The sequence below is a fragment of the Sinocyclocheilus anshuiensis genome, unplaced genomic scaffold (genome assembly GCF_001515605.1).
Source record: "Sinocyclocheilus anshuiensis isolate Anshui unplaced genomic scaffold, SAMN03320099.WGS_v1.1 scaffold1632, whole genome shotgun sequence".
NCBI lineage: Eukaryota > Metazoa > Chordata > Actinopteri > Cypriniformes > Cyprinidae > Sinocyclocheilus > Sinocyclocheilus anshuiensis.
The window spans coordinates 854,218-861,048 of NW_015558674.1; the positions used below are offsets into that span (position 1 = coordinate 854,218).

At 32.1% G+C, this 6,831-nt stretch overlaps 1 protein-coding gene across 1 annotated transcript in view; it reads left to right on the forward strand.

The window, feature by feature from the left end:
* tox2 (TOX high mobility group box family member 2) overlaps positions 1 to 6,831 on the forward strand; it is a 163,219-nt gene that overhangs the window by 148,763 nt on the left and 7,625 nt on the right. The gene's annotated exons all lie outside the window — the stretch shown is intronic.

Sequence of the window (6,831 nt, forward strand, 5' to 3'; positions counted from 1 at the left end):
GACTTAAATCCGATTGAGATGCTGTGGCATGACCTTAAACAGTCCATTCATGCTCAAAAACCCTCCAATGTGGCTGAATGAAAACAATTCTGCAAAGAAGAGTGGGCTACAATTCCTGTGAAAGACTCATTGCCATTTATCGCAAATGCTTGATTGCAGTTGTTGCTGCAAAGGGTGGCACAACCAGTTATTAGATTTAGGGGGCAATTACTTTTTCACGTAGGGCCAGGCAGGTTTGGACAGCTTTTTTCCCTTAATAAATTAAATCATAATTTCAAAACTGCAGTTTGTATTTACTCAGGTTATCTTTGTGTAATATTAAAATTTGTTTGATGATCTGAATCTTTTAAGTGTGACAAATATGCAAAAAATTAAAAAAACAGGATGGGGGCAAAAACTTTTTCACACCACTGTATGTGTGTAAGTGTGTGTGTTTGTGTCAGTAATGAGCTTTGTATACAGTAAGCTCGACTGAAGTGTGTGTGTGTGTGTGTGTGTGTGTGTGTGTGAGGGCCGCTGTATTTTTAGCATATCCTCTATAACACACGGCTGCTATTGCATGTCAAATAAGAGCACCTGCCTCGGTGACAGAGTGCGGTGTGTTCACCCTCACCGGCTGATATTTCTCCCGCTCACTCGCTCGCCTTTTTTCTTCTTCTGAGAGCTGCTGTGTCCTTTTATTTGCAGTTAATTTTTGCCTCCTTCACTCTTCCCTCTTCACCATGAATCTTCATTTTGCCGCTGACACCCTTGAATGTGAATTCCTCATTTCTCTGGCTCTTTTTATTTATATCTGTTGCCTGGTGATTCGATCATGCTGAGAATACGAGATTAGCCATCACCCGGCACCCTTCAGTTCCCCCTCAAGGACATCTGCTCTCCGAAATGTTATTGTTTGTGCATTTTAACCCTTCGGCGGCTGGAAAACTCAGATGTAGGAAACGTCTAGGCTCTGTTTGGTTTGTTTCCTAGCATAATAAGGCTTGTCCTTGGCGTCTGTTTGTCGTGTTTATTTATCTGGGATAACAAGGTGACTTTTTCTCTCATTCTGGAGAGATTTGGGATTGTTCCTTCATGACTCACCTCCGCACACATCTGTTCTGTATGAGGTCATGAGGACGCGTGTCCCCAAGGCGCGTTTAATTCACTGATTAGTGCTGGTTATGTCATCTTTCGCTGAGATCATCACCTGCTACTGATGTTCAGCCCAACTAGAAGTGTAGAAAGTTCTGCAGGATCGAATGTAGCAGCTTTCAGTGCACGTTTGGCTCTGTTTCAATCCCTAGTGAGCTGCCTACGTAGACAGCATGTGTGCATTAGGCTGCTTCAGAACTCTGTTTGACCAATATGAATGTGCTAGATGTGAGTCAGTAGGGCATGATTCCTATGATATTCATGTTTTAGAAGGCTGTAAAAATGATTTACGCAAGTTATAAATAAAACAAAGAATATTGGAGTAGAAAGAAGAAAATAAGATTTCATTCTATTTCATAATTTCACATTTAACTCAATGTGTTACTTGCCATTTTATTTATGAAAATGTTTCAAAGTAAATCCTATACCATTTATATATATATAGAGAGAGAGAGAGAGAGAGAGAGATATCATGCTCATAATCAAGGGAAGCTAGGGTAACATTATTTTAATTTTATTTTAATTTTAATTTTTTGTCATTTTTGAGTGAAATCTTTTTCACAATAAATCCTACACTAAAATAGTTATTTTATATTTTATTTTATTTTACTCTTAAGGGCATATTCAATTAGCTTTAATGCTTATTTATAATCAATGAAAACTAGGGCAACTTTTTATTATTTTAGTTTAGTTTAGTTTAGTTTTATTTTTTTTGTCATTTTCTGTTTTATTGTAATAATTTGTGAAATTTACCTGCAATTTGTGAAAAATGTAAAAGTAAATCCTATGCCAAAAAGCTATATTTTTATTTATTTTTTACTTTATTTCATTTTTTTATGTGTTATTTGCTGTTTTATTGTAATAATCTGAGTACATTTTTTAATGAAGTAAATTTAAAATTCAGTAAATCATACACTTAATTTCATCAGTCTTTATATTTTACTCTAAGGCCGTATTCGATGAGCTTTAGTGCTTATAATCTATGAAAACAAGTGCAACATTACGTTTCCCGTCCTCAGAGCGCAGTATTGTGTGAAGAGAGCGGAGCAGGAGGAGTCGTGCTGCAGAAGAGCCGCTCTGATAGGGCCATTAGTGGATGATTGATAGGCCTCTGCTCCAATAGATGACTGTCATTTCTTTTAGTGATGGCCCTGACCTGTCGGTCATGTGAATGATGAATATGTTAAATGATGTAGAACCGCGGGGGCTGAACAGGCATAATTCCAGCTACCCTCTCAACCGCAGACAATAAGCTCTCATTCCCTAACATTTATTTACTGGTTAGAGAAGCTTCAGAGCTCCAGTCACACTCCGGTCATTAAGAACAGGGTCTACACTTCTACATAGATATACAAACATGTTCTTATGTCTTCGTATAGTTTTTATTTTATTTTATTATTATTTATAATTATTTTCATTTTTTAGATTTTTTTATTTTTTCTTTAGGATTTTATTTTTCCCTTATTTTATCATATTATTTATAATTATTTTCATTTTTAGATATTTATGTTTTACTTTTTTACTTTAGTATTTTATTTTATTCTATTCATTATTTTATCTCATTATTTTAATACTATTTATAATTATATTAATTTTTTTATATTTGCATTTTTACTTTCATAATTTAGTATTTTATTTTATTTAATTTGTTTATATTATTTTAATATTATTTACATATACTATTTACATTATTTTCTCTTTTTTTTTTATCACTTTTGCCCCCTTTATTTAATGCATAAGTCTCAAAAACATGTCCAGATATTTTCCAGACATATTTCATACTTCATATTTTATATTTAAAAAAATGACAATAAAAATAAATAAAAATCATGAAAATTGAGCACATTTCTCCGCTAAATTCTCATTACTGTAATGTGAAAAAATATATATTATTTATTTTTTTAAATATTAAAATATCATCCACTGTAAAAATGATTATTCAAAGTTGTAAATAAAATAAAATAAAAACATTGGAGTATGTTTAACAAGAAAATTATATTTATATTAACAAGTTTTTCTTCATTGTGGAAGCGTTTATTTAATTCATGCTGATTTAAATAAAAAAATTGTTAAATAGATAAATATTAAAATTTCAGTGTTTTTTTTTTACTCAAATGTAACCAAATTACATTCCAGCGATTACATTTGGGGGTGTCATGTGACCTGAGCATGTTTTCACGAGATTCATGCATGGTTTTTGTGCTTCATACCTCTCACTTATGTATAATGATCTTGTTCTCTTGCTCTCCATTGGGTGTCACACGTCAGCCTCGTTAATTAAGAAGCTTTTCTCTTCTCTTGGATGGTCTGTCGTCGTCCGACACCAGCTAATAACACTTCAAACTCAGCATGTGTTGTTTCTCATCCTGAACGCATTCAGCTGTTCTTCAGATTCACTCAGAGAGACACAAATGAAGAGTTTCTCTGATTCTCTGAAATGCATCTCTCAGCGCTGTATCTCTCTCTCCCCTCCGGGTTTACGCCCGTTCACCGTGTCAGCGGTTATTGTCTTCCATAATTAACCGGTTATCAAACAAGAACATTTCATTAAGGTATAATTACAGCTAATTCTGCGTGTCACGATTAAGACGCCAACACATGCTCCGTTACCTCTAATTCATAGCGACCTGCTCCTTCTCTGACGGCTTCAATTGCTAATGAATCCGCTCACTTTGGAATAATTAGAAATCCTTAGGCATGGTAATTTATTTAAGAGCCGCTGTCGTTAGGGCCACTCATTAGCGGAGGTTAAATTAATTTGAAACCAAAGCTGCTGGGAGCTCCTCGGGAGTTCATTACTACAAAAAGCGACGCCACCTCGTTCAATATTTAACCATCGCCGCGCAAGGTCACTGACTCGCGTCCGCTGAAGCTATTCATGTTTAGGGTCTGTTATTAAATGTTGGGTGAAAATCAACTTCTCAGTGAAGGTTCAAGCGTGCCGGCGGATCCACAGTTACAGCCATAATTAAAAACCTGAAATTTACACTCACAAATCAACTATAAAATAAGAAACTATAAGAACTAGACGAAGCTACGGTTACAAGCTACATTTTTTATTTTATTTTATTTGTTTTTTCTTTTTTTATACATTTTTTGTTTTGTGTTATTTGCTGTTTTATTGTAAAAAATTGTAAAATTTACTAGCAACTTCTGAGTGAATTTTTTAAGTAAATCCTACAGTAAACACTTATTTATTTTTTATTTTATTTTTACTTTATGTAGGTTTTTTTATTTTGTCATTTGCTGTTTTATTGTAATTGTAAAATGTACTAGCAATTTCTGAGTGAATTTTTTAAAAGTAAATCTTACTCTAAACACTTATTATATTATATTTTTTATTGAATTTTTAATTTAATTTAAATTTTATTTTATTTGCTGTTTTATTGTGCTGTTTTATTTTAATCATTTAACAATTTGTGAATTTTACTAGCAATTTCTGAGTTAATTTTTGAAGTAAATCCTAGACTAAAACACTTATTTTATTATTTTATTTTATTTATGTAACTTTTGTGTCACTAATACTAAAAAATAGGAATTACTTGTAAATGCATGTTATACAAAAGAATCAGCCAATAGTTGTCTAAGCAAAGAATTTTATATTCAGCAATATTGCTGAGGTGTTAAAAGTTCATGAGTTCCCAGCATGCATTGCAGCATGAATAAATGATACAGAATGAAGCATTTTACATTTAGTGAACAAACCATTTCAATTTGAGAAAACAAAGTAGTGTCAACCAAAGCAGCTTTTCAACTAGATCTACTACTGATGAGGGCGTTAAACAGTTGCTTGGTTTTGAGGCCAGATTGTGTTTGTATTCTCAATCCATCTGTGTGTTTGCTTGCTGTGAGTGTTGTATGAATATGTGCGCGTTTCATTAAACGTGTCGTTCCTGCTGTAGGTGTAGAAGTTCATAATTATTTACTGATTAGAGCAGCTTTAGCGCTCCAGTCATAACTGCTTCATTAACAGGTTCTTGTGTCTTTTATATTTAATTTTATTCTATTTTTTGTTTTGTTTTATTTTATTTTATTATTATTATTATTTTATTTTAATATTACAGTATTTTATAATTATTTTTCTCTTTCTAGATAGATATACAAACAAGTTTTTGTATCTTTTATATTATTTTATTTTATATTTTATTACGGTATCATATTATTTTAATATTACAGTATTTTATAATAATTTGTCATGGCTAGAAATATTTTTTTTATTTTTTGCCTATAAATCTCAAGATCATGTCCAGATATATTCCAGATGATCTTCAAACTTATATTTCATTTTTTTTGAAAAATTGTGTTTTAAATAAAGATTAACTTTTGTATATCTTTTTTTTGCATTGTGACATTATTATCATGAAAATGTGGCACATTTCCCCCTAAATTCCCCTTACTGTAATGTGAAAAAATGGATATATTATTTAAATTACTCTGAAAGTAGAAGTGTCGTAAACTGTAGAGACACATGTGAGATTTCCGGCTCTTATTTTAAGAAAGCGTTTGCACTCCATATAATCTCATTGCTGTCTCGCAGACAGAATTGAGATATTCGGGAGATCTCATTTGTGTTTTTTCTCTCCTGTGGGACCGCAGCCATATTCATCTTGTGAAGTCACGCTGCTTTTTTCCTTCAGTTTCTCTGCTTGTGATTTAACGTTGTCTTCTGGATGTGTCTGGAAGCAGCGTGGCGTATTTTGTCACCGTTTTAAAGCGTGTTTTCCCTCATCAGCTGAAATCATTCTGATGTCCGTCCCAGTTTCACAGGGAATTGGCTGCACTTGTTGCCAAAAAGAAATGGAAACCGTAATTCTAGAATGCTGAAATGATTGACAAGCAATTACATTAGCCTGCATTGCATTTCATTCACTTTGTTTGCATGTAAATTCAGTCCCCCAGCCTTTTCTTTCCTTTTCTTTTGTGCCGTTTCTTTAATGTGGGATGTAGACTTAGAAATGTCTCTGGTTTTCTAATGGACTCCTCAATATGATACACATACATATGATTTTGTTTGAAATATGTAGTTCATTTACTTGCATTATGACAACTGCATTTACATTCACATGCAATATACAGCGACATGCACTGTAAAAAAAAAAAAAAAAAGGATTTTCTTACTCAGTATTTATGCTTAAAACAAGAAAAAATATATGCGGGGTCAACTGAAATAAAAGTGTTAAAATGACTCAAACTAAAACTGAAATAGATGCAAATTAAATTAAATATATAAAAAAACTAATAGCAACATGACAAAAGCACATAATAAAATTACTAAAATGCAATATGCATGCAATATGCAACATGCAATACATTGTAAAAAAAAATGATTTTCTTATTTAGTATTTATGCTTTAAACAGGGAAAAAAATATCTGTCAGTGGGTTCGGAAATTAGAACTTAATTCAAATTTTTGTTTGTTTTGATACATTGTCAGATATTTTTTCTTATTTTAGGTTTAAACTCACTTAATTTTGATACATTTTTCAGAAAACAAGACAATATCTGAATGATGACTTGAAATAAAACAAACTTTAACTGAAATAAAATAATATATAAAATAGATGTATTTCAATGCAAAATGCAACATTTGTCATTTTAATTTAGTTTACCTTGATGTACTAAAATAACTACAAGTATGTGTGTGTGTGTGTGTGTGTGTGTGTGTGTGTGTGTCTGTGTGTCTGTGTGTGTGTCTGTC